The sequence below is a fragment of the Canis lupus genome, chromosome 11 (genome assembly GCF_048164855.1).
Source record: "Canis lupus baileyi chromosome 11, mCanLup2.hap1, whole genome shotgun sequence".
Classification (NCBI taxonomy): Eukaryota; Metazoa; Chordata; class Mammalia; order Carnivora; family Canidae; genus Canis; species Canis lupus.
Window position 1 is genome coordinate 13,473,199 of NC_132848.1, and position 26,716 is coordinate 13,499,914.

Here is a 26,716-nt window from a genome sequence, read left to right on the forward strand (position 1 = left end):
GTATGTAGCTAAGGTGAGGTTATCCTAGATTCCAATGGCTTTTAATCCAGTGGCTGGTGGTGTTCTTATAAGAAATGCACAGAGAGGAAGCCCTAAGAAGACGAAGGGTAGGCAGACATTGGTGCTGTGCTGACAGAGGCAAAGGGATGCTTGAAGCCACCAGAAGTTTGAAGAGCCAAGAAGTCTTCCTTAGATCCTTTAGAGGGAGCGTGGCTCTCGTGACACCTTGATCTTGGGCTTCTGGCTTCCCAAGCAGTGAGAGAATCCATTTGTGTTGTTTTAAGCAGCCTAGCTCGTGGTGCTTCATTACAGCAGCCCTAGAAAACCAACACAAGGAGCATTATAGGACAATCCACCCCAAAACTGCTGTTTTCAGGCTGTGCTGTCATGGAAAGGGTGAGACTCTGTACCAGGGAGGGACCCTTGAAGCTCTCAAGGTCTTCTGGGCCCGCAGCCCCTTTCTGAGAAATAAGCCCTTCGTGGTTTGTTCTGCACAAAGTTGTTATATTTTTTATCATGTGAAACCACTGCTACTCCTCCAGCCACACCTGATTGGAACCAAACTTTCCCAGGAATGAGCTAGTCAGAAGGAGGCCAAGAAGAGTTTGGTGTCAAACTACCGGATGGGGCTCACTCTGCATCAGACGGTGACAAGTCAACTCAACCAGGAAATACAAACCCTAACTAAACAAAGAGTAGGCAATATCCCAATCTATGCTGAGTTTTTGATATCTCCCCGAGCCTAGCGATACCCCTGTCTGGGAAGCTCTGTGACCAAGAAGGCTGCCACGGAGCAGAGGACACCCCACGGTGCCCCAGGACTCCTAGCAACAAACTCCCATTATTAGAGAGCATCTGGGCGCGCATCCTGTTTCAACTTGTTCTACTCTGCTCGGGCTTCCATAATAAAATACTATAGGCTGGGTGGCTTAAACAACAAAACTTTATTTCTAATGCTTCTGGAGGCTGGGAAACCTAAGGTCAAGGTGCTGGCCAATTCAGTTCTTGATGAGAGTTCTCTTCCTGGCTTTCAGATGGCTGCCTTCTTGCTGTGTCATCAAATAGTCTCTCCTCGGTGGGTGCACAGAGGGGAGTGGGAGAGGGAGAAGGAGAGGGAGATCTGTCTCTTCCTCTTATTATAAAGCCACCGATCCAATCAGATTAGGACCCCAACCTTACGACCTCGGTTTAATCTTATTAACTCCTAAAAGCCCTATCTCCAAATATAATCACATTGGGGGTTAGCCTTCAACCCTTCTCCCTAATACCCTGTTAGGATCTTTTCAGCAAACAACTGGCTCATTCGTGATTCTAATGCAGGGGTTACACTGAAAGATAATCTCGGATGATTTCTGTTGCCTCACCAAGATACAACGTACTTCTAATTACATAAATGAGAACACACACACACATACATATATACACACATATGAGTATACATTTATAGTATATATATTCATAACGTCCCACATGCCAGATGTTGTGCTAAGTGGTGTATGTAAAATATATATATATTTCATTTCATCCTCACAACAGTCTCATGAGGCAGGTCGTGTTATTATGTTCATTTAACAGTCTAGAAGATCAAGGCACAGGAAGGTTAAATAACTTGTCCAAGCTCATACAACTGGTATGTGCTAATCCTGGGACTCAACCCACACAATCTGGCTTCAGAGTTCATGAATTAATAAGCCATAGTCCCAGCTATGAGAGACTGCTAGTATAGTGGCTGGAGTAAGGGAAGATTGAAATCAGAAAATTATGGGCAGCGTACTCCTTTGGGTGAATCGTCTCTCGGCCTACTAGTCCCTATGGACTTTGATGGCCATAGGTTAACTGGCCATCCCAGAGGTAAACACAACTTGCCTTGGAATAAGACGTGCATGGCTCCACATGTTTACTTTATCTATCTCTGCACATTGGGCAAGCCATCCAGTGTATGTGGAAAGGGATGCAAGATTTTTCTCATCACATTCTGTATGTACTGAGCAAAGAGCTGGTCGCTCTCAAGTTTTGTCCCCTGGGCAGAAAAGGAAGAAGATTGTGTTCCTTCCCCTTGCTCTTACTGATCAAGTGCTCCTGTGTGCTCCAACAAGACGTTCTTCTTAGTTGGATGAATGGATGTGTAGAGAGGCAAGAGGCCAGGACTTATGGGCTCAAGAATGTGTAAGATTTATTGGAGCTGCTGGTTAGAACACTGCTGTTTTCGTGAACTGGACCAAAATGCTCTCACACCAAGCTTGCACCAATAAAATAAATAGCCTCAGGTGTCTATCGACCTAAGAGGACCTGCCTGGAGTTGATATAATTGCCAAACCACTCACTGGGAACTTGACAGATGAGTCCTTTAGCTTTCAGTTCACGATGAGAATCTGCACCAGAAAATAAGACTAATCCTTTTTAAGGAGAAATACAAATTCCTATTTTCTTAATCTTTCATTCATTCAACAAATGTTTATTGAATGCCTACTAGTGATAGGCACTGTTCTTGGAGATTGAAGTAGATCGAGCAAAACAAAGATTCGTGCCCTCATGAAACAGGTATTCTAGTAGGGAGAGATAGATAATTAGCAATAGACATCATGAATAAGTAAGTTATATAGGGTATGCTAGGTTATCAGTGGAATGGGAAAAGAATGAAGAGCAAAAATAAGAGGACTTGAAACTGTTGGGGGCTGGTTGCAATTTTAAATAGAATAGTCAGGGTAGGCCGTGTTGAGAAGGCAACACTTGAGGAAGGACTTGAAGGAGGTGAAAGGACTGGCCAAGTAGATATCTGGGGTCAGAGCACACCAGACAAGGGAAACAGCAACACTGGAGTGCTTGGTATGTTTGAAGAATCTCGGGAAGACAGGGTGGCTGGAGCAGTGGGGTGGGGTGGGGGGGGATTGTGGAAGTCGGGAAAGGTAACAGGAACCTGCAGACCACTGGAGCGACCTCTACTTTTACACTGTAGGATTCCTATTCTGAATGATATGGGACCCTATTAGAGGGTTTTGAGCAAGGAGTGACATGTTCTTTCTTCTGTTGTAACCAGGTCTCCTTGACTGCTGTGCCGCAAGCTGGGCGTGTGAGAGCAAGAGTAGAAAGATGGAAACCAGATAGAATGCAACTTCTGTTATCAAGACAAGAGACAATGTCGGCATAAAGTAGGTTGTAATAGCAGAAGTGATGAAGAAGTAATCAGATTTGGGGTCGCATTTGTGGGTAGAGCCAATTGGAATTGCTACGGATTGGATATGGTGTGTAAGAAAGGAAAAAAAAAAAACAACCATATGAGTTAGATGAGTTAGATACCTATGACCATCAAGATGGAGAAAGGCTGCAAGTTGTTGGCCGTACAGATCTGAAGGGCAGGGGGAAGAACGTCTGGGCTGGAGTTATGGATGTGGGAGTTGTTGGCCTACAGATGGGGTGCAAAGCCAAAGGCTGAATGAGATCACTAAGGAAGCGTGTGTGGATAGAGAAGAGGTCCGGGCCTGAGCCTCTGAGCGTGCCAAAGGAACAAGTTGGGGGGGGTGGGGACGAGGACTCAGCACAGGAAGGGCATCAAGATAGAGTAGTCAGGAAAGGGGAGAAGGCTGGAGCGACGTTCTTGACCAGGCAAGAAGGGGTGCGGGCTGGTATGGGGGGCGGCTGGCCCTGGCCAGGAGCTTGGGAGCCCCTCTGTCCTGACCCCACTCTCTGGCCCACCGAAGGCCCCTCCATATCCGGCGCTGTCTTCACACAGTGCAGGTTGTTCTTGCTGATGGCCTCCCCAAAGCAGTTGCCCGTTGGCCACTTGGTGAAGGGCAGTTCCATGAGCGGTCAGTGCTCCCCGGGCACGTCACGCAGATCTCATTGTTGAACACGACGTATTTTCTGTCCTTCTGCTGAGATGGCCCAGGTCGGAGGAGCTAGAGTGGGAGCCCAAGGGCCCCACGGCTGTGCCGGGAACACAACCAAGGTCTCTGGGGCCTGGTGGCCGTGCTGAGATTCCACAGACCGGGCGCCCTAAGAACAGAAACGTGTGGCCTCCCGTGCTGGAAGCTAGAAGAGAGAAGTCAGGGTGTCGGCAGTGTGGGCTCCTCCCGAGGCCGGGAGAGAGAATCGTTCCGGCTTCTCCTCGGGCATCTGGTGACTGGTTGGTGGTCTCCAGCATTCTTCCCTCACAGATGCGTCACCTTAGGCTTTATGTCCACACGGTGTCTTCCTGTGAGCTCATCTCTCTGTGTCTAGGGTTCCCCTTTTCATAGACACCAGTCGTATTGGATTAGAGGCTCACCCTACACCTGTATGAGCTCATCTTAACAAATTGTATCTGTAAGGACCCTATTTCCAAATAAGGTCACATGCTGAGGTATTGGCAGTGAGGACTTGGCCATGCGAGTTTGGGGGGGAACACTCAATTCTACCTATGACAGTCTTCCAACGTCACATTTAATGCCAGCCTCAATGGTAGAGATCAGGCCGTCGCAGATGAGGAGGGACTGGGAACAGGGGGATCGAGGGCTTCTTCCTTGCACGGCTCTCCGATGCCAGTCCTGTCATTTGAGTCTGTCGTCTGTGATGCGACTCTGACGTGACTGCCTTGGCCTGTTTTAGAAAGCAGGACCTTGAAGAGTAAGAGGTAACAACTGGGAAGGTGAAGAGCATGGGGATTTGTAGGAGTGGGTGTTCCTCTGAGGCAGTGGCCACGTGCGTCGAGTACACATTTGCCTTTTACCCAAACAACCAGAAGTGCCCAGCATCCTCAGGCATCCCTCCTGAGATTCTGATTCTGTGGGCCCCGAGCCAGGAACAGGCATTGTAGCACGCTGGAGGGTGATCCCGGTGCCCCCCACCCCGACACACCAGGGGGTCATGGTGTGACAATAGTGACAATACTGGGGCACCAAGACCCTCAGGTTGGAGCCAGACCAGGCCTTGCCATCCAGACAGTGGGCAGCACTGGGGAACGCCTGCTCCCAGGGCCGCGAAGGCCAGAGGAGACCATCAAGGCCACCTCTACAGGCGGCACACCCGCCCCGAGGGGGGGAAGCCAGGGCACCTGGAGGGCTATGGGCAGAGGGAGAAGCAAAAGCAGGACTTCGGTATAAGAGGATTGCAATGGATAAAATGAAGAGAGCAGAGAAATGTGAGCAGCTGCCCCTAAGCCAGGGTCTAGACCAGTCAATGTCTCCTTTCTTTTATCTTTTTAAAGATTTTAATTTATTTATTCATGAGAGACACAGAGAGAGAGAGAGAAAGAGAGAGAGAAGAAGAGACACAGGCAGAGGGAGCCCGACGTGGGCCTCGATCCCGGGGCTCCAGGATCAGGCCCTGGGCTGAAGGCAGCCCTAAACTGCTGGGCCACCCCAGCTGCCCAGTGTCTCCTTTCTCTTCACCAAGTCACCGAAGCTGTCACGCTTCAGAGCAGGCCACCTTCCTGCTTCTGGGGTTGCTCTGGGTTCCCCAAACAGGTACTTTGCCACGAGACCAAGGGCACGTCTGTTTTTGGTGGGTGGTTGTTGGGGTCCTCTGCTTCTCGCGGCACTGCCTTGTCCTCCGCATCCGGACACAGAATAAGAGCCCGAGGAAAACCCCGGAGTGTGTGATTGTGCGGGGAAAGCCACCGGGGTCTGTAGTGAAGTAGGGTTAGACTCTGCTAAGTGCGCTTCTTGAGAACCCGGAGTAGAAAGATCCGTGTCTGCATCATTTCTTTACTCTTCTTTCACCTTCTTGACCTCACTGAGTGTTCACAAGAACCCCAGAATACATATTACCCTCACTGGACAGATATTTTAAAGATGAAAATATGGGGCACTTGGGTGGCTCTGTCGTTGAGCATCTGCCTCCGGCCCAGGCAGTGACCCCAGGGTCCCGGGATTGAGTCCCGCATCCGGCTCCCTGCATGGAGCCTGCTTCTCCCTCCGCCTGTGTCTCTGCCTCTCTTTCTGGGTCTGTCATGAATAAATAAATAAAATTTTTACAAAGAATAAAGATGGAAATATGACATGCCCTTTTTCTGCTTATAATCCTAAGTGATTCCTCATTGTTCACCCATTGGCTCCATCCTGGGGGAAATATGTTCCAAGGAAGTAACCTAAAAAAGGGGGGAAGCCAATTCGTACAAGGGTGTCTGTAACAGCTTTATCCACGACATTAAAAACTGAGAACAAACCAAAACCCAGTCATGAAGGGCAAGGCTAAGCCAATCCTGTCTCCCAACCCGCTGGACCACTCTGTACCTGCTCTAGGCGCTAGGGCTGCGGCCTACCCGGGCTCGAGGCACGGGTGGGGCTCAGGGTCTGTGTCTACAGGTGCCCAATGCGCAACAGGTTTAATGAACAGCAAGAGGAACAGCCTGATTTCAGGTCTGTGCACACGCTCTGGCGCCAAGAGCAGGTGCCAAGAGCAGGCCGGGGAGGTCATGAAAGGTGGGGCGCCCCATGTGCCTCCCAGCTGCTGCTTAGGCCTGACCCGCACAGTTCTTTTTTCTTCCTTTTGTTTTTTTGGTTTATTTTTTTAAAGATCGTATTTAATTATTCACACAGAGAGACACAGAGAGACACACAGAGAGAGAGAGAGAGCGAGAGGCAGAGACCCAGGCAGAGGGAGAAGCAGGCTCCGTGCAGGGAGCCCGGTGTGGGACTCGATCCCAGGACCCGGGGTCACGCCCTGGGCAGAAGGCAGATGCTCACCCGCTGAGCCCCCAGGCGCCCCGACATACACATTATTTCGGTGGGAAAACCCATTTGTCCCCCGAGGACCGTCACAGCATTTCATCCTGAGAAGAGAAAACGAGACGCGGCGGGTAAAACCTCAAGGCCTCCCTGTGCAGGGGGCGCGCGGGGCAGGTGCGGCCCAGTTTGGGGGTCGGCGGCCCCGACTTCGGGGACCCCCCGGGCGGGCTGCGTGTGCCCCACGCACACCGGAGCACTCGGCCGTGCTCACCCCGCGTCTGGCCAGTCGGGGGGGGGGGGGCGAAGAGGGGGGGGCGGGGTGGCACAGGGCGGGGCAAGCGCGGTCCTCCTCCCCGCTACCCAGGGGAGACCCGCTGGGGCCGGATGACGCCGAGGCCCGGGAGGGGCGGGGCAGGTCCGGGGGGGGGGGGGCGGGGGACCCGCTCAGACTCGATGACCCCGAGGGCGGGGGGGGGGGGGACGGGGGGGTTGAGCGCTCCTGCCCCCGTGGCCGCTACGGGCCTCGCACATGGGCCTCGCTCAATCCCGCCTTCTCCTGGCCTGACCCCGCCCTGGAAACACTGGCCGCCGCGCCCCAAACTCATGTGACCCTGGTTTGTGTCCGAAGATCAAGGTCATCACTTACAAGGAGGAATATGGGGGGGCGGGGGGGCAATATTCCTGTTGGACAGTCTGCAAGTTCTGCTCCCGCAGGTGAGACCAAGCCCAGGTCGGAGGCCGAGCGCCGGGGTCCTGGGAGCCTCCCCACCCCCATCCGCCCAGAGCCCCCCAAGGCCTTTCGGCGTGTGCCCCCCTGCGGGCCCCAGCGCACGACCCCTTTCTCTACCCCCCCCCCCCCCCCCCCCCCAGTCCTTGCGACAAACCACGGCCTCCGGGCGGGCTACCTTTACTTTCCAGCTGTCACAGCCCCCTCGGCCCTGGTGGCTCTGGGCCGCGCCTGTGTCGCCCGCTGTCCCCATCAGGCCCGGGGACTCACTCCTCCGCGGGGCTGCTCACCGCCCAGCACCTGGGGGTGCCCCAACAGGGCCGCTGACCCAACCGGCTCTTTCTCCACCTGCTCTAACCGCCTGGCCTGGCCTGCCAGGGTCAGTTTTTGTTAAATAGAGGCAGGGAGACATCCATCAATCCAGAGATAGAGAGAGAGAGAGAGAGAGAGAATCCTATTCCCGGACTATGACCTGTCCAAACGTTATACCCCCAAAAGCCAGCCTTAGGAACACTCGGGCCTTGGTGCTCTCACCCCCACCCACCTGCTCATCTGATCCTTCCATCCTGATTCCCTAGCCTCACCCTGCACCCGGCTTATGCCCGCCTTACTCTGCCTCCTTACTTTGCTGACCAATGTGACCCCTTCCACAAGCACATTGATTTGGATTCTCTGAACCGCCCCCTCCCCCCACTTTACCCACCTCAAGGCCCAGAAATGCTGAATCAGTCTGAATTCTAACATGGACCGCAAGTGACTTGTATGCATGCCAGCCCTGGAGAAGCTCTGCTGTATTATTTTTATTTTTTTTAAAGATTTTATTTTTTTTATTTGTTCATGAGAGACCCACAGAGACAGAAGCTCCGCTTTAAATCTGTAGGTTCCTTGCTCTCTTGTCTCCTGTCACTCTTAAGATATCAGCATCCACCGTACTAGTTCTCTATGGTTGCATATAAAATCACCTCAATTTATCGGCTTGAAGCAATGCTTACTCTCTCACAGTTACTGGGCATCAGGAATCTGGGCAAGAATTTTTAATTTTCTTTTCTTTCTTTTAAGAGAGAGAGCTGGGTAAAGAGAGAATCTCTGGGGTAGAGGAGGAGGAGCAGAGGCAGGGGGAGAGAATCCCAAGCAAGCTTCTTGCCCGGCACAAAGCCAGACGTGGGCCTGGATCTTATGACCCTGACATCATGACCCGGGGGGGAAACCTAAAGTGGGATGCTTAACTGGCTGAGCCACCCGAGCACTGGGCAAGACTCTTCTGGACGCTCTGCTCAGGAACTCACACGGGGTGCAATGATGTGTCAGCTGGACTTCAGTCCTCCCAGGCTTGGCTGCGGAGGAGTCACTCCAAGCTCACTCATGTGGCCGTCGGGGGACTCATGTCTCCACGGGCCGTTGGATAGAGGCCTTCCTGAGTTCCTTGCCTGGTTGACCTCTCCACCGGGCCGCTCACAGCACGGCAGCTGGCTTCACATACAACAAACAAATGAAAAAGCAAGGGAGGGCAAGTAGGACGGAAGCCAGAGTCTTTGTGACCAAATCTCAGAAGGGATAGCCCATTATTTTTTGCCTTACTTTATTTGTTAAAAGTAAGTCCGTAGGTCCAGGCTACAGTCAAAGGGAGAGAGTTAGACCAAGGCATGAGCAACAGGCGGGGGTCTTCAGGGGCTGTCTCAGGGGCCGCCTACTACACCCACGTTCATTGTCATCTACTACCTTGGCTGACTAATTTTCTACTCAGTTACACGTCTGGGTGGCCATACATGGAACCTCAACACCACTGGGAGTTTGAGAATCTCCAAACTTCTCCCCACTGTGCTCTCTGTCTTGACTACAACTTTTAATTCCCTCTACTTGCCCCACATCTTTACTCCTCTTACACCATCCTTGACGGCAAACATGATTTCCTATCCCTTTCCACCTTTCTCGTCCTCACATACTAACACTCTTCCAGTCTCACTCAAAGCTCCATACGAGGTGGGGGGGGGCTTCCAATGCAGCCAGTTATGTTTGGCCTTACTAAAAACCTAAAAGCACCCACACTCACCTATTTGACTTGTGGGATTGTCACACTTTCCCTTCCTCCACTTTAGGGCAAATCTAGGATTCTCTGCTTTTTCTTCCATTCCCAGGTTGATGAGCATGCCTGAGGGAAATCATAAAACCACGCCAATTTGTCTCATTTATAAATGGATACTGTCTAACTTCATCTGGGTAACAACTCTCTTCAGGGCTGCATCTCTACAGAATTTACCCAGCATCACCTCCAGAACTTTCTCATTCTCCTCAAGTCCCCACACCCTCATTGACCAGCCTTGGTCTATCCTGAGCCTTCCTCCAGTGGAAGCCTATTCCCATTGGCTGTCTCCACTTTAGAACGCTTTCATCTCGTTACTCATTATTTTTTGTCCTCGTCTCAGAGGAATAGGTGCTGGTCTTCCCTTGTGGGCCTAAACTCTTCACATACCCTACAATCCATTCTATCCCCCTTCTTGACTTCACTCCATCAGTTCCTCCCTCTGTCTGGATTGCCTCCTCCCCTTCAGCTTACAAACATGTCCACAGTAAAAGCGACCTTGACTCAGTTACTCCCCCAAGCTACAACTTCATCATTTTCTTTATTTCTACCTCTAATTTATTTTTAGTTTTATTATGATTTTCAAATATAAAGAAAGGTAGAGGGGTGCTCGGCTGACTCAGTCAGAAGAAAATGTGACTCTTGATCTCAGGGTTGTAAGTTCAAGCCCCATGTTGGGTGTAGATATTACCTAAAAATAAAATCTTAAAATATAAAAAAGAAGAGTATCATAATAGCTACCAATATACTTGCACCTCGATTGAACAATTGGCCATGTCTTCTTCATCTTTCTTTTCATGAAATATTTTAAATTAAATTATAGACATCATGACATTTCATTCCTACATACTTTAAAATGCATCCCTTAAAAACAATATCAGGGATGCCTGGGGGCTCAGTGGTTGAGCGCCTGCCTTCAGCTCAGGGTGTGACCCCAGAGTCCTGGGATCGAGTCCCGCGTCAGGGTCCCTGCATGGAGCCTGCTTCTCCCTCTGCCTGTGTCTCTGCCTCTCTTTGTGTCTCTCATGAATAAATAAATAAAATATTTTTAAAAACCCAATATCATTATCATAATTAGCAAAACTAATAATAATGCCTTCATATTATATAACAGACCATATTCATATTTTCCCAATGGTTTCAAAAAATGTGTTTTACAGCCTTTTTTTCAAGCCAGGATTCAAATAAAAACCACACATTGCTCAGGTTGTTGTATGGCTTAATTATCTTTTGATTTCAGTAGTACTCCCCACCCTCTTTTTTATGCCATTGAATTGTTGGGTTGGGCCCCTTGTCCCTAGCTTTGTCCCACCTTCTGGATTTGTCTTGTTTCCTTTTTGGTGTCATTTAACATGTTCATCTACCCCTTTATTTCCTGTAAACTGGAGATGGAATATAAAGGCTGATTTCAATTTAAGTTAAACATTTTTGTCAGGAATATTCGTAGCTTATGTTATGTACTTTATTTTTTTTAAGATTTTATTTATTTATTTATGATATACACAGAGAAAGAGGCAGAGACACAGCAGAGGGAAAAGCAGGCTCCATACAGGGAGCCGAATGTGGGACTCGATCCCGGGTCTCCAGGACCACACCCTGGGCTGAAGGCAGCGCTAAACCGCTGAGCCACCCGGGCTGCCCTGTTATGTACTTTATATTGCGTCACATTTTAGACACACTACTTCTGACTGTCTCACTTTTAGTGATGCTAACATTTATTACTGAGTTAAGGAGGCCACAGCCAGATCTCCCCACTGTTAAATTACACTTGCAATCAGCAAATAATCCATAGAGTGATATTTTAGTACTATTTTTGGCAAATCTGCCGATTGTAAACATCCTTTATTCTGTAAGAATGAGTAGTGTATCAGTCATGGTTCATTAGATAAAACCGAAACCAATCTAGATTTTTTTTTTTCATCAGAAAGATTTAATTCAACTAATGAGCTCCCAAATTCATTGGAAGAGCTTGGAAAGAAGGCGAGGCTAGGCCTCCAGGGGCTGAAACAGAATAAATTTAGTGCCTGTGTCCCAAGGCTCATGAAGCCGCCATTGCCATGCTGCAGCTATATCTCTTGAATCTAGGACCTAGAATTTAGCAGAAAACCTCATTGTCTCCACACCCATGCTGGCCAGAAGCAACGGTCAAAGGAGCAAGAAGATGGCTTGCACCTAATTTCTACTTTCCAGGTCTAATGGAAGCGCATTTCATTTTTGGAACCTAATTCATATCCTGAAGACTAGATATAAAAGAGTCTGCTTTTTTTTTTTTTAACTTTCCCACCAGCCTCTGCACACCAGTAGATATCATGGATTATCATGACACCTATCACCATAGGGCAACGGCAGAAAAGGGGGTATACCTGAGACTTCTCAGGTTCTGCGGCAGCAACGAGAATCGTTCTCATAGGCTCCCCTCCCTGGGCACGTTGCAGAGAAGGTAAAGGCCAACAGTCACTGCTTCTCCATATGCCTTTCATCTGTGAAGATTCTGTTAATACCTCTCATCTTCTCTTGCCTCATTTTACATTCTGTTGTACTTAATGGTTGTAATTTTCAAATTCTCATTTTTATTAGAGTTTTGGGAGAAAAAGAAATAGCAACCTTTTCAGATCTACTAGATTCTCAAACTGTTCCATAGACACGTCTGAGTGATAGGCTAGGCTATGTCCTCACGTGGAGGATTTGTGAGATGTACCAGCCTACCAGAGTGCAAGTATTAATCACTTTAATTTAATGTAAGCCCTGCCGATACTACCATTTTTGTATTACCTCCTCATTTCTGTATACCACGTCACTCTAAACTTAATGGCGGGTAACAATGAACATCTCACAAACAACAAATATTATCTCACAGTTTCTGTGGGTCAGGAATCTGGTCTTCATGTTCTTGTTTGGCTCTAGTTCACTCATTTTCATTGCTATAAACTGCTCCATGGCTTGTGTGTACCAAATTTATGTATTTATCCTTCTATTAATGGACATTTGAGTCTCTAGTTTAGGGCCATTGTTAACAATGCTGACATGAAAAATCTCTTACATGTCACTCATAAAAAGACTTGTTAGCACAGACTTCTTGGCTTTATATCTAGGACTGCAACTGCTGGCTAATGGGTATGTGTGTTTCCAGTATTTACTAGGTATTTTCAAATCTCCGAAGTTGTACTAGCAGGTGCGTGAGAGTTTCTGATGCTCCTCATCCTTACCAATGCTTGGTATTGTAAGGCTTATAAAATTTTTGGCAGTCTGATGGTTAGGAAAAGATATCTGACCCTGTTTAACTCACTGATCCCTTGAGGTTGGGTCCCTTTTCTTATGTTTATTGATTATGTGTTCTTCTGTGAGGTCATTGTTCATATCATTGGTCAACATTTCAGTTGGTTGTTTTTTGTGGGATTTCTTTTTTTTGAGAGAGAGAGAGAGTGCCCGAGAGAGAGAGTGGAGAGGAGGGACAGAGGGAGAGGGAGAGAGAGAGAGAACTCTAAGCAGGCTCCACACCCAGCACAGAGCCCCATGCGGGGCTCAATCTCATGTCCCTAAGATCACAACCTGAGCTGAAATCCAGAGTCAGATGCCCAACTGACTGAGCCACCCAGATGTCCCTCAGTTGGTCGTTTTTATATTTCCTCTGACATGTGAGAGCACTTTATACATTCTGGATATTACCCATTGTTAGTTACACTGATTCTATCAATGAATATTTATTGAGCACATGGTGCACTTAGAGGATAGAGCAGTGAACAAGACAGATCCAAAAAAAAAAAAAAAGGCAGATCCAAAAAACCTCATAATTCACAAGGCACACATTGTAGTGTAGGGAGAGAAACAATAAACACAATAAAAAAGCCAAGTTTATGTATGTTAGATTTTACATACCCTGTTATAAATGCTATAGGCAGAAATGAAGCAGGGAAGAGGGATGGGGGTTGTGGGGAAAGGCTACAGCTTAAAATAGGGTGGTCAAGGAAGGCTTCACTGAGAGACTGACATTTGAGTAAAACCTGAGGAGGGTAGGGAAAGTGACCTCTGAGGTATTTGGTGGAAGAGCATCTTAGAGAGAAGAGCAAATGCAAGGGCCTTGAAGTTGGAGCATCAGTGGTCTGGGCAGGGAACAGCAAGGCGGCCAGCGTGGCCAAAGGCGAATGAGGAATATGAGTCACAAGAGATGAGGTTTGAGCTGTAAGGTGGGAAAGGTGCGTGTGCAGAATGTAAAAGATGTCATAGACCATTGCAAGGACTTGACTTTTTCCTCTTAGTGAGGTGATAAGCCATTTGAGAAAGGGAAAGATTTGAGCAAAGAAGTGACACAATCTGACCGTTTATTTAAAGATTTTATTTCTTTCGAGTACTCTACACCCAATGTGGGGCTCAAACTCACAAACCCGAGGTCAAGGGTTGTGTGCTCAGCCAGTCAAGTACCCCGACTGACTGTTTTTTAAAAGGCCCACTGTAGGGTGCACCAGCGGAAGAAAAGTGAGTGGCTTTCAAAATAATCTAGGTGGGGGATCCCTGGGTGGCTCAGTGGTTTAGGGCCTGCCTTTGGCCCAGGGTGCAATCCTGGAGTCCCAGGATCGAGTCCCACGTCGGGCTCCTGGCATGGAGCCTGCTTCTCCCTCTGCCTGTATCTCTGCCAATCTCTCTATCTATGTCTATGATAAATAAATAAATAAATCTTTAAAAAAAATAATCTAGGTGGAAGATCATGGTGCTTGTGCTGAGGTGATACCGAGGTGGTAAAAAGTGATGAGAAAAAATTGAAAGATATCTTATGAGTAACTGTGACCCAGATGAGGTTGGATAGTGTTTGTTGGGTAGTTATTGATTAATTTTTGTTTTTCTACTCTAGAAGAACTTTCTCAAGTGATGCTTAGGACCTGAGACTGTGGATGGAGAAAGGGTAACCAACCCTTTGGTGGGGATTGGTATGACGATAACAGTAAACAGACAAGAATGGTAATAGCATGGGCTAAGGTGGTACCAGTAAAGGTGGTGAGAAGTTTTCAGAATCTAAATCTATTTTAAAAGTAGAACTAATAAGATTTGTTGATAAATTGGTCATGGAATATAAGCAAAAGTGAGAAATCATGGATGACTTTAGTTTTTTTTTTTTTAATCCTAGAAGGTTATTATTAACTAGTAAAAACTCCTAGGAGTTTTTATTAGTTAATAATGAAAACACTTCAAGAAGTTTTGGTAGAGAAGATTAGGAGCTCACTTTTGGATTTCTTGAGTTTCAATTGCCTTATCGACATTCAAGTGGAGGTGCCCCGTTGGCAACAGGACGTATGAACCAGGCATTCAGGAGAATTTAAAGGGAGTTTTATTAGTCAATGTTGTTTAAGTAACAAACAACCCCCAAATCTCAGTGGATTAGAGTAACATTTATTTCTTGCTCTTGTTATATACATATGGGTGGCAGATTGATTACAGCTCCACTCTAGGCTGCGAGCCAGCTATGTCTGATTCAAGCATATTCTAATTTGAGCCCTAAGCTGAAGAAACAGCCACTATCTGGCACATGCCACACTCGTGGCAAAGGGCAAAAGCAAGAGAGGCCAAACTAAACAATGCAATCCAATTTAAAGCTCCTCTTTGTATGTGGTGTACACATGCCTACCTTCTATTCCATTCCTTGGCCAAAGAAAGTCACATAGTCCAGCCCTGCAATGAGACAAAGATGTATATTGTGCACTGAAGAGGCATTTCAAGACAAATCTGAAAGTGCGGATGGACAATCTTCATAGAAAGGAAAGAGCAAATTGTTGTAAGCCATAATTCAAGCTACCACAAAGTGAGTACAGACAGTGAAGAGAAGAAATCCAAAGACTGAGATATTTCAATGTTCAGAGGTCAGGGAGATAAGGAAAAACCAACAAAGGAGCCTGAGAAGGAGCAAAGAGTAAGGTAGGGAGAAAACCAGGCTGGAAGTCAAGTAAAGAAAGGGTCTCACGAAGGAAGGAGGGATCATCTGGGGCACACATTGCTAATAGGTCAAACAAGATGAGCACTGATGTTGACCAATAAATTTAGCCACGTGGAAATGTTTGGAGATCTTGACAAGAGAATTGATGACACAATTGTGTGGGGGCAAAAACTTGATGAGTGTGGATTCAAGAAAGAGTGGGAGGAGAGAAGTTAGAGATAGGGTATAGCAGACTGCTCTTTCAAGGACTTCTGCTGAAAGGAGAAGGAAGGAAATGAAGGAGTAATTGGTGGGAAAAGTGAGGTCAGTGGAAATGGGTTTTTCTTAAAGATGGAATAAATAAAACCATAGTTCCATGATGATAAGAAAGCTCCAGTAGAGAGAGAAAAAGTGATAATGCCAGAGAGAAAGTAGACAAGTGCTGTACTGAGATCCCTAAATAGGCTGGAGGGGGTGAGGTCTGGTGTACAGCAGAGGACTGGTGTTCATAGAACCATAGACAGAGTCTGTTCATAGCATCAGGTGACAAGACTGAGCAAATGGACAGAAGTGCAGGTAGGTGAGTAGATGTGATGGTGGGAGCAGATGGTAATTCTCTTCTGATTGCTTCTGTTTTTCCGCTAAATAATGTACAAATCATCAGCTGAGACTGAGAATAGGGAGAGATTATCAAAAATTTGAAAGACTTGAAGATTAGAAGAAAGTATGAGTATTCTAAAAGACTGGGAGACGGCACAAGGGGAAGAATAATGATCGGTGGGTAGCATTAAGGGCCTACTTGAGGTAAGTGATAGCTGTGTGGGGTTGTTTTTTTTCTTTTCCCACCCACAGTCAGCAGCAGAGGTGTGGGTGCAGAGTTAAGTGGAGAATTGGACTTATCCAGATAACAAACCGACAGAGAGTTAGATTTAACTAGAATTTATCATGTTAAAAAAAAAAAAACTAAGAGGGACAAGGTAGTTTGAGATGCATGCAAGGGGATGTGCATAATGCTTGATCATGGAATTTGAATAGGATAATAATGGAAGTAGAACATGGCACAGGAAAGAAACAATAAAATGGCGGAAGATTCAATAGATTATAGGTCTTAATATAGTTGAGAAATCGTTGGAGTCAGAAATAAGCTTAAGAGGTAGAAGGCCTCGGTCAGAGAGGGTGATGCTTGGTATTGACATTATGGAGGAGACGTAGTGATGGGCAATAAGAAGATCTAGAGCAGTATTGTTCAATAGAACTGCTGTGGGGTTGGGCCTCTTCGTGTCCACCGTCTAATATGGTTGCCCCTTGTGGCTACTGATCACCGAAAATGGGCCAACTAGGGAAATGAAATTTAAATTTTGTTTAAGTTTAAAATTAAAAGCAATTTGTGAAGCGAGTAGTTACTGGATTGAGCAATGCAATTCTGGAGTTGTGACCATGCTAGTGCGTAGCTGAGCTGAAAGACAACATCCTTGGAGAAGAGGAGGCCAGATGCTCAGAGGCTAGATGATTGAAAGGACCATATCAGGAAATGGCTATTGAAATCATCAAGAATTATGACAAGAAGAGCGTTGGGATGACAGCGAACTGGCAGCTAAAATCTTCAAGGAAAGACAGGTGTCTCAGGCTAGGAGGATGGATGGGTGTAAGAAGGTGCAAAGTGAGTGGTACAGTCAGATACCATGTCCATCCAAACAGAGGGTTTTAGGAAGGAAGGAGGGAAGGAGAAACATTTTATGAGCAATGCAGTAAAAGGACACCTACCCCTTTGTCTACATCCGGTGGTATAATTCAGGCTTTGAAAATACGTTCTTTCGTTGTAAAGAGAAGCTTTTCGATGGTCTTATCACTTATTTATGGTGTGTTTGGTTGAATAAAAGTTTTCCTTCTTAAATTTGGAGGGTGTATTCACTTTTTAAAAATGTATTCACTTTTTTGATGACTCTCATTTTTAAATCTTAATTAAGAAATCCTCCCCTACCCCAAGGTCATAAATATATTATCTTAAATTTTATTTTAAAGTGTTATAGGCTTGCTTTTCACATTTAAGTTTTTAATTCCTGTTAAGCTTATTTTTATCTATGATATGAGAGAGAAAACTAATTTTTCCACGTAATCTATTTTCTGAAGTAACTCAATGAAGCTCACTCTGTCTTACAGTGTTACCACCATCATATCAATTCTGTAACAGCTTTTGAAATTGGGTCTTTATCACAGGTGATGTGTATTTTATTATAATGTATATAGTCGTAGATTTATGCTGCTTAGCACTTTGTGTGTGTTTTAATTCTATAATTACTTGGTTATTATTTCTTCAAATATTATTTTCCCGCCATCCCTCCATTCTTCTGGAACTTATATTGAATGTAGGTTGGAGCCTCTCAATCTGTTTTTCATGTTTCCTAAATAACTGCTTTTTCTCTATCTACCTAGCTAGCCCTTTGGGTGCTGCATTCCAGATAAATCTCTCAGCACTATCTTCCAATTCAGTAAAGTCACTCCTCAAACATATCTAGTCTAGAGTTTATCCCATCTATTAAGGTTTTAATGGCTATAAAAGTGTGTAAATTCAAATCCTCTTAAGTTGCTCCATTTTTATATCTGGATTTTTAAAAATTTTCTATATGCTCATTTTTATAACTTGTTATTAAAATTAATAGAAGTCATTCCTCGATTTATATTTTTAAACATCCTAAACACATTTATTTAAAAATAATTGTCAGATTGTTCTATACAACTGGAGTCAATCCACATGCCTATGGTTTACTATGACTATGTGTACTTTTCCCCTTAGCACTGGTGTTATTTCATATGTTTTAGGATTTCGATTTTCAGACTCATTCTGACCAAGAGGTTTTCTCTTGTCTGTGGTTCGCGTATTTTTTTCCCATACTTCCTGTGCTCATTTCTCCTTACCCAGCAGTTCTGTGGCTGCTTCCACTCCGACTCTGTTCCCCCGATCCTACATCATGCCCTACAGTGCCATTTCAAGGTCCCTGTAGTGACTTTGGGCTCTCTGGGATGCTGCAGCTCCAGTCATGGAGAGCGGCCCACATGGCTCGGTTCCTAACTACTGGGTCTTTGTCCTTCTCCCTTCCCAGGTCCACAGCTCTCCACGATGCCCCAGCTGCAGGAAGCTTTAGCTTTTTAACTCTTATCGTAAGTGGGTGAACTGTAGATCTGGAAAAGATGGGGTGTTTCCAAGTGTCATTGTGACCAGAAATCTGACAGTTTTATAATCTCATTATTTAAAAAAAACCCAACTATGCACACATTTAATTGGCCTGGAGTTTATTTTGATGTAGTTTGTTGTTTGTTTGTTTGTTTTTAAGGTTTTGCTTATTTATATGGGAAAGAGAGCGCGAGCAGTGGGGAGGGGGGGGAGCAGACTCCCCACTGAGCCGGGAGCCCAACACAGGACTCGATCCCAGAACCCCAGTGGGATCACGGCCTCACCGACTGAGCCATGCAGGTGCCCCTATTTTGATTCAGTTTTGAAGTTGGGCTCTAACTCTTCCTCTAAATAGCTAACCATTTATCCTCCCATCATTCAGCAAATTACTTATTGAATTGCCAGTTTCTGGCCTTGCTATTTTATTTTATTAATATATATTTTTTAAGATTTTATTTATTTATTCATGAGAGAGAGAAAGATAGAGACACAGCCAGAGGGAGAAGCAGGCTCCATGCAGGGAGCCTGACGCGGGACTCGATCCCAGGTCTCCAGGATCACACCCTGGGCTGAAGGCGGCGTTAAACCGCTGAGCCACCAGGCTGCCCTGCCCTTGCTATTTTAAAAATAGTCTCCAGGTCTGTTGTATTCTTGTTTGTTTGTTTGTTTTAGTCCTCATGTTCCCACTGTTACTGTCACTGTCACCTGCCGACTGTCCCCGAGGTTACTGCCACAGGCCCCCTGCCCCTGCTGGTCTTCAGTTCCTCCTACCTGCTGCAGTCAAAGTGACCTTTGTGCGACACAGAGCTGATCCCCACGTTACTCCCTGCGTGAATCCTTCCACCGACCGCCCTACTCCCTCAAGATGCAGTGAAAACGGTTTAATGAGGCTTTTGCCCTTATAACACCTTCCTTCTGCAGCTTCATCTCCTGCTGTTCATTCTGTCCACCCCCCAAGTCCCTCCTCTCACCCCTAAGGTAGTAGCCTCCCCAGTGCCCAAAGGTCTGCCTCACCTCTAGGCACTTGCTAGTCTTCGCCTCTGCCCTGCCCCGTGGATCCCTGATGACTGACACATCTACCCAGCAGGGGTTTCTGCGATGTCACGACCTCCAGGTAAGCCTTTTGTGATTGGCCTAGAGCCCAGATTAGGGGCCTCTCCCAAAGGAAACTTTCCCTGTTTCAGCGCTACCCAAGCAGACTTACAATGGCTTATTTGCTTCCCTTCTAGACTGTAAGCCACTTGAAGGAATCTGGAGTTCCACTTCTGAACCCCTTGCGGCCAATATGTAGTAAATGTCTACAAATTGTTCTTGGAATTGATGAAAATATATTGATAACATGGTTTATAACAGACCCCATGCTGAGCCATGAGGATGAAAAAGAAAACCAGAACGACAAGATCATTCCCCTCATACGGCTCATACTCTAGCGAGAGGGACAGGCAATAAAACAAAACAAAAGAAATAAGTAAAACCGTTGCAGCTTGTGTTAGGAACAATATGAACAGTCAGCTGGATAGGGAATAATAGAGCGTCCTACTTAGACGGGATGGCCAAGAAATTCTGCTTTGAGGAACTGACATTGAAGCTAAGAACCGAGGAATGAGAAGGAGCCAATCACGTGGAAAGCTGAAAGGAGGGCATGGCAAGCAGAAAGAAGGGCAAGTGCAAAGGTCCTGAAACAGATAAGAGCTTGGTGTGGTCTAGGAACTTGGGCTGTGGAGTCATAACAGATGGGATAAAGTTTATGACGTGAAGTCCGAGGCCTCGGGCAGGTAGCCAGATCATGCAAGGGTCTTTTAACCATAGCCAGGCATTTGGATTTGTTCTAATAGGCCATAAAATCATGGCAAGGTTTTAAGGGTTTTGAGGAGGAGAAAGTCATGCTTCAGTTACCTTTTAAGGGTTCACTCTGGCTGTGTTGATAATGCAACGTCAGGAGGTCCCCATGGATGCAGAGGGGCTAGTTGGAAAGCCATTGCGGGGTCTAAGAGGGGGAGAAGGGTAGCCTGACCTGGCCTGGGCGCAAGTAGAGATGGACACAAGTGGATTGGTTCAAGGTATATTTTGGAAGTAGAACGATTTGAACCTGCTGATGGGTAGACTGCGAAGGGTAGGGAAAGGGAAGAGGCTGGGATGTCAGCCAGGCTTCCAACCTGGGTGACTGAGCAACCTGGGTTATTTGCAGAGATAGGGACAATGGGGAGGAAGGGCTTGGCCGAGAGTGCAGGGAAATGAAACACTCTTGACTATGCTGAGTTTGAAATGTCTGTGAGACAACACAGCAGAAAAGTCACATTAGCAGTGTGAGTATGTTGGGCACGTTGACCATCTGGAGCTGAGGTGCGAGGTCGTGGCACGGGCCTCAGCGCTGAGGCCTTAGGGCGCAGATGAGCTCCCCACAGACCAGTCTATGTGGAGAAGAGAAGGCTCTGTTTCGACTCTAGATTAGTTACCGGGTGTCCCCTCTCCCTGGCCTCATCATTGCACTGAGCTAGGGAATAAATGCACAGAAATATGTATTTGCGTACATACGTGTGTACAATGCGTACATACGTGTGTACACGTACAATACGTGTGCGAAATATGTGTACAAATGCACAGAAATATGTATTTGCGTACATACACTTGTGTGTACATGTATGTGTATATATGTATAAATACACCTTTACTTCTTTCTTTCTTTCTTTCTTTCTTTCTTTCTTTCTTTCTTTCTTTCTTTCTTTCTTTCTTTCTTTCTTTTCTTTCTTTCTTCTTTCTTTCTTTCTCTTTCTTTCTTTCTTTCTTTCTTTCTTTCTTTCTTTCTTTCTTTCTTTCTTTCTTTCCATTTATTTTTTTATTTATCTACCTATATTGAAAACAGTGAGTTCACACTGACATGTTCCATTCCAGTCCAGTATCGCAGGACTCATTCTAGCTTCCCCCGCCCACATTTCTACTACTCTCCTCCCACGATGAGGAACCTGCCTGTCATTAATCTCAGTGTTCTGCTGATTTGCCTGATGTCCCCATGTGTAGCTAATCTCCTGACACCTGTAGGCGGCCACCAGGCCACAGTACCCTCTTTGAGCAGGTCCTGTCCCTCGTGAGGCTCTTCTGCCCCGGAAGAAAGTTCATTTTTAAAAAAATTTAGGTTCTGCAGATCTTTTTTTTTTTTTTTTAAAGATTTTATTTATTTATTCATGAGAGACACAGAGAGAGAGACAGAGACACAGGCGGAGGGAGAAGCAGGCTCCCCGTGGGTGAGTCTGATGCAGGACTCGATCCCAGGACCCCGGGATCATGACCTGAGGCAAAGGCAGATGCTCAGCCACTGAGCCACCCAGGAGACCCTCTCCATGTCTTATTATGTATAGCCTTTGGTATTTTATATGTTTTGTTGGTGTTTTGAAAAGGCATTTTTAAAGAGTGACATTTCTTTTTTTTTTTTTTAAGATTTTATTTATTTATTCATGAGAGACACAAAGAGAGAGGCAGAGACACAGGTAGAGGGATAAGCAGGCTCCATGCAGGGAGCCTGACATGGGACTCGATCCCAGGCCTCCAGGATTGCACCCTGGGCTGAAGGTGGCGCTAAACCGCTGAGCCACCAGGGCTGCCCCAAGAGTGACATTTCTAATTATTGCTTATATTTGAAAAAGCTACAATATACGAGTTTCATTTTTCATATTTGCCAGTTTGAAGTGAAAACACTGTTTTTTATTTCATTGCTTTTATTGGTTATTAGTAAGACTGAACGTTTTGAAGTGTTTATTGGCCATTTCAATTTATGTTTCTGTGAATTGTATGAATCCTTTGCTTATCCTAGGGGAATTCTAGTGCCTTTTTTTTTTTTTTTTGTTATATTTGTCCCAGATATTTTATTCTTTTTGATGCAGTTTCAAATGGGATTGTTTTCTTAATCTCTCTGTTACTTCATTATTAGTGTATGGAAACAACGGATTTCTGTTTATTAATTGTATAAAACTGCAACTTTACTGAATTTGTTTATTTGTTCTGATAGTTTTTTGGTGCATTCTTTTGGGTTTTCTATATAGTATCACGTCATCTGCAAATAGTGACGGTTTTTACTTCTTCCCTTCCAATTTGGAAGCCTTTTATTTCTTTTTCTTGTCTGATTGCTCTGGCTAGGACTTCCAGAACTATGTTGAATAAAAGTGGTAAGAGTGGACATCCTTTTCTTGGTCCTGATCTTAGAGGTTTTCCCCATTGAGTGTTATATTAGCTGTGGGAGTGTTTTCTTTTTTTAAAATCAGGTTTCCTGAGTTCTTTATAAATTCAGGAGAATGGTACTCCTTTACCTATCTAAGTTGTCACCATTATTTATTTTCCTCAGTTTTTTATTTGTCATTTGAATCTGTCTTGTTTTGATTTTTGACATGTGGAAATTTTCTTTCTTTCTTTCTTTCTTTTTTTTTTTTTTTTTGTAGTTCAATTTACTGTTCTATAGTGACTCCTCCTTGCCTTAGTTTTAAGTTTAGAAAGAGACCTCCCCTATCCAGGGATTTAATAAACATACTTTTCCCTCCTCTTTCTCTCCTTCCTCCTCCTTCTCCCTCTCCCCCTTTTCTCCTCTGTCTCTGATTTCTTTTACTTTTTTTTTTTTAAGATTTATTTATTTATGATAGACATAGAGAGAGAGAGAGGCAGAGACACAGGCAGAGGGAAAAGCAGGCTCCATGCCGGGAGCCCGACGTGGGACTCGATCCCGGGACTCCAGGATCGCGCCCTGGGCCAAAGGCAGACGCTAAACCTCTGAGCCACCCAGGGATCCCCTCTGCTTTCTTTTTTGTTAGGGTTTGCCTTAAGGCCAGCTTTAAGTTAAAGGAGACACTAAGCTAGCCCCAATCACTTTGGTCTCTTGGGGGTGGGGGGGTTGGCAGCGTCTTGTGGACCCAAGAAAAACGTGGAATTGGGACGGATTTCTCCACAACACAACCCTCCCCTTTCCCTCCCATATAAGCAGTTCAGTGTTGAGCTCCCTAATAAGTGTGTGTATATCTGACAATTCATAAACTGCTGAAGTGAAAGGTGGCCTTTAAATATTCTGTATATAAATTTAGCCATTTATACAGAGAGAATGAAAAAAAAAATATGGCCTGATTCTGATCAGATGCTGCTTGTTTCTCCTTACACCATGGGGTTCTGTTCTATGTCATTTCCTTTGAAGTCAGTGGGAGCTCTGTGCAGGAGGGCACCGCGAACACCGGGCCCTATACATGAAGGTGAGAACTGCCATTACGATAAACTATTCGGCAGTGTGGTGGAGGGAACATTGGTTCCACACACTTGGTGGCTACCCTGCAGATCCCACTGTCTGTGAGAGCTTTGTTCAACTGGAGCAAACAAGAACTTTTTGAATTTTGACATACAAGGGCTCATTGAGCAGAGCATCCCCTGTTATGAGAGGAAGCACAGTGCTGGGCAGACATTGCAGTTTTCAGCCAGCACACTGAGGGCATTGCCCTCACATTCTCTCCATCTGTAAAGAGACTGTTTTCAGGGCCCCAAAATGGTTTTCTATAGATTGGGGAGATGGATAAATATTTTTACATGTTTGTACTCACGTATAATGAGGGGCAAACTACAGTCATATCAAAGTAGCCAGGCCTTTTCAACGTGGAAAGAAAGAGTTCCTTGCCAATTTTAGCGGAGGGGCGTGTTGCTTGCTGGAAAGCAGGGCTCACAACAGCAACAGTGAGAGAGACTTTGATGTGGAGATGATACTGGAAATCAAGAATCCTGTGCGTTCGCTTGCTGTCTCGGGAGCATTATTTTGTTAATAATTAGCCTGCAGAAACTCTCTTTTCCCCCCTTTCACAGTGAGTCATGGACCATGATTCAGGAAGCAGAGGCAAATGGTAGTTTGAGGTCACTGTTCTACAGACGTCCGAATGAAGAGAGGTCAGAGAACAAATTGATGGGTGACCATCAATTTTTTTTTTCCAGCCACCCCATCCCCTGACTCCGAAACAGGGCTGTCCCCTCACTGATTCCTTCATCATGCCATTCGGCTCCTGTCTCCAGGCCTTGCTTGCTGTACCGTACGCCTGGCTTCACGGCCCCCCACTTCCTTCCAAGGACCCCTCCCAGAGCAAGATGCTGGCACTTTGTATTTGTCATGTGTCCTACTGGATAGCCTTGGAGTGGAACAGGCATTTTTTATTTACAATTTCGAATTCCTTTTGGGAAAGCTTATATCCACCCCTGAATATAGACTACCCTTTCTGTCCACAGGCCATCAGGCGGTTAGCACGGAGATGGTCTGTAAATCCCTGGGACCAGATGAGATGGCCAAGGGAGGAAATAATGTGGATAGGGAGAAGAGAGTACAGAGTTCTTGGACCCTCCAAATTCAGGGGACCGGGCAGAAGAGAAAATATATCTGGGAGACCCCTCCACAGTAGTACACAAGCAGCAACATCCTTCTTTGAAGCAATAGTTGTACTGTGACATAATAGACTATTCCAGAGTGTGGCTATGCCTTAATTTATATAAGCTGTCCTCTACCAACGCTCCTTAACTGTTCCTCCCACTCTCTCAGCTTATCCTTTACTCCAATCTTCATACTGCTTAGGTGAACCTGGGATGAATTTTAGTTTTTTGTGCCCAGATAAAAATGGCAAATGGAGTAAGTACAATAATATACATTTATATGATGAAACACAGTGCAGCTGCGATTTTTAAGAAGAAAATACTTACAAAATCATCTTGAGTTAAGAAAGAATAATCCCGGGATCCCTGGGTGGCGCAGCGGTTTGGCACCTGCCTTTGGCCCAGGGCGTGATCCTGGAGACCCGGGATCGAATCCCACATCAGGCTCCCGGTGCATGGAGCCTGCTTCTCCCTCTGCCTGTGTCTCTGCCTCTCTCTCTCTCTCTGTGACTATCATAAATAAAAAAATAAAAAAATAAAAAAAAGAAAGAATAATCCCAATTTATACACAAACACGCACACATGCGCACACACACAAACATACACACAAATATGTGGCCAGGAGAAAAAAATGCCGCATATGATCCCATCAAAAGTGTAACATATTTCTGGCAGGTTTCCAGGTGGCTTTGATTTTATTATGCTTTTCTGTGTTTTGCAAATGTCTCTCATGAAAAAAAAAAAAAGTTGTTGTTTTCTTTTTTTAAGTGTGCTTTAATTATGTTGCTTCATGGGAGGGAAACCAGCTTTGATTCTTTACTGCCTGAAAAGATAATGCCCACATATCTTAATTTAGTTGTCAGCACCCTTCAGACTGCAGGCCCAACCTGCTTACCCAAACTCTTTGTTCCAGTTAAAAGGATCTACTCAAGGTCTTCTGAATGTGCTCTGTGCTTTTCTACTCTTATGCCTTTTTGAAAGCTGGGATCCTTTTTATTTCTCTCTTTTCCCTGTAATTTCTACAAATCCTTGAAGACGCTACTCAGGCTCCACCTCCTACTTGGTCCTAAGACCACGAACGAAGGAAAGGGTCTCCAAAGAGAAGAGGCTCGATCCCTCATTTAGCGTTTACCACCGCATGTTTTGCACGATTGTGGTTCCTCTTCTGTGCAGCTTCTCTCTCCAACTGGCATTTTGATTCTTAGAGGGCAGATGCTGTGACTAGAGTTCTTAGTATCCCCAGGCCCCCTGCCTCTTGTTCGCAGTACGTGTGTCATCGACACTTGCAGTAGTTCCGAGCAGAGGTTATTTCAAGGATATCCTAGGTCTCTATCCCTCCTTGTCTGATCTCTTTCTTTACATATGGGTTTGTATCTTCTAAGTGCATTGAGCTTATTGAAGGAGTCATAAAATTTCAGCAGTTAATTTACTGGAAGGGAAACACTCTAAATACTCATAGTTAGAAACTGCGGCTTAGGCATTCTTTCTTCCTTCACAAAAGGTCATTAATCTTCTCTTCGGGGAGTGTTCTCTTCTGACTGTCTTCTGAAGTACAAGTGTTGTTTTTACTTTTCTTCTTTCTTTACCACCACCCTCCCCAAGTCCCAGATACCGTCTCCACGTGTGCTCTACCTTTGTGGGTGAAATGCTTCCTGCCTCGGTAAAATCCAGCTTCTAAACGAGTTTCTGTTGGTTTGGAGAGAACTTGAAGATTCTGTGTTTGGCACTGTTTGATTTGATTTCCTTGGCGTCTCTCCACAGTCACCATTTAGAAAGCTCCTGGTCGGCAGGATTTCTCTCCGTCATACACTCGGAG

General features: G+C 45.6%; 1 protein-coding gene and 1 long non-coding RNA gene across 6 annotated transcripts in view; one reads left to right on the top strand and one right to left on the bottom strand.

Annotated features, from left to right (window-relative positions):
- YEATS4 (YEATS domain containing 4) overlaps nucleotides 1-26,716 on the top strand; it is a 76,166-nt gene that overhangs the window by 46,988 nt on the left and 2,462 nt on the right. For all 5 annotated transcript variants that reach the window (XR_012038959.1, XR_012038960.1, XR_012038961.1 and 2 more), the window contains one exon: nucleotides 3,038-3,149. The gene's annotated coding sequence lies outside the window, so the exon portion shown is untranslated. The remainder of the gene's footprint in view (nucleotides 1-3,037; nucleotides 3,150-26,716) is intronic.
- Nucleotides 11-7,874, bottom strand: LOC140642525 (uncharacterized). The gene is made up of 3 exons (XR_012038964.1): nucleotides 7,550-7,874; nucleotides 6,663-6,748; nucleotides 11-317 (listed from the first exon to the last, which is right to left on the bottom strand). It is a non-coding gene; the product is annotated as an uncharacterized lncRNA (long non-coding RNA).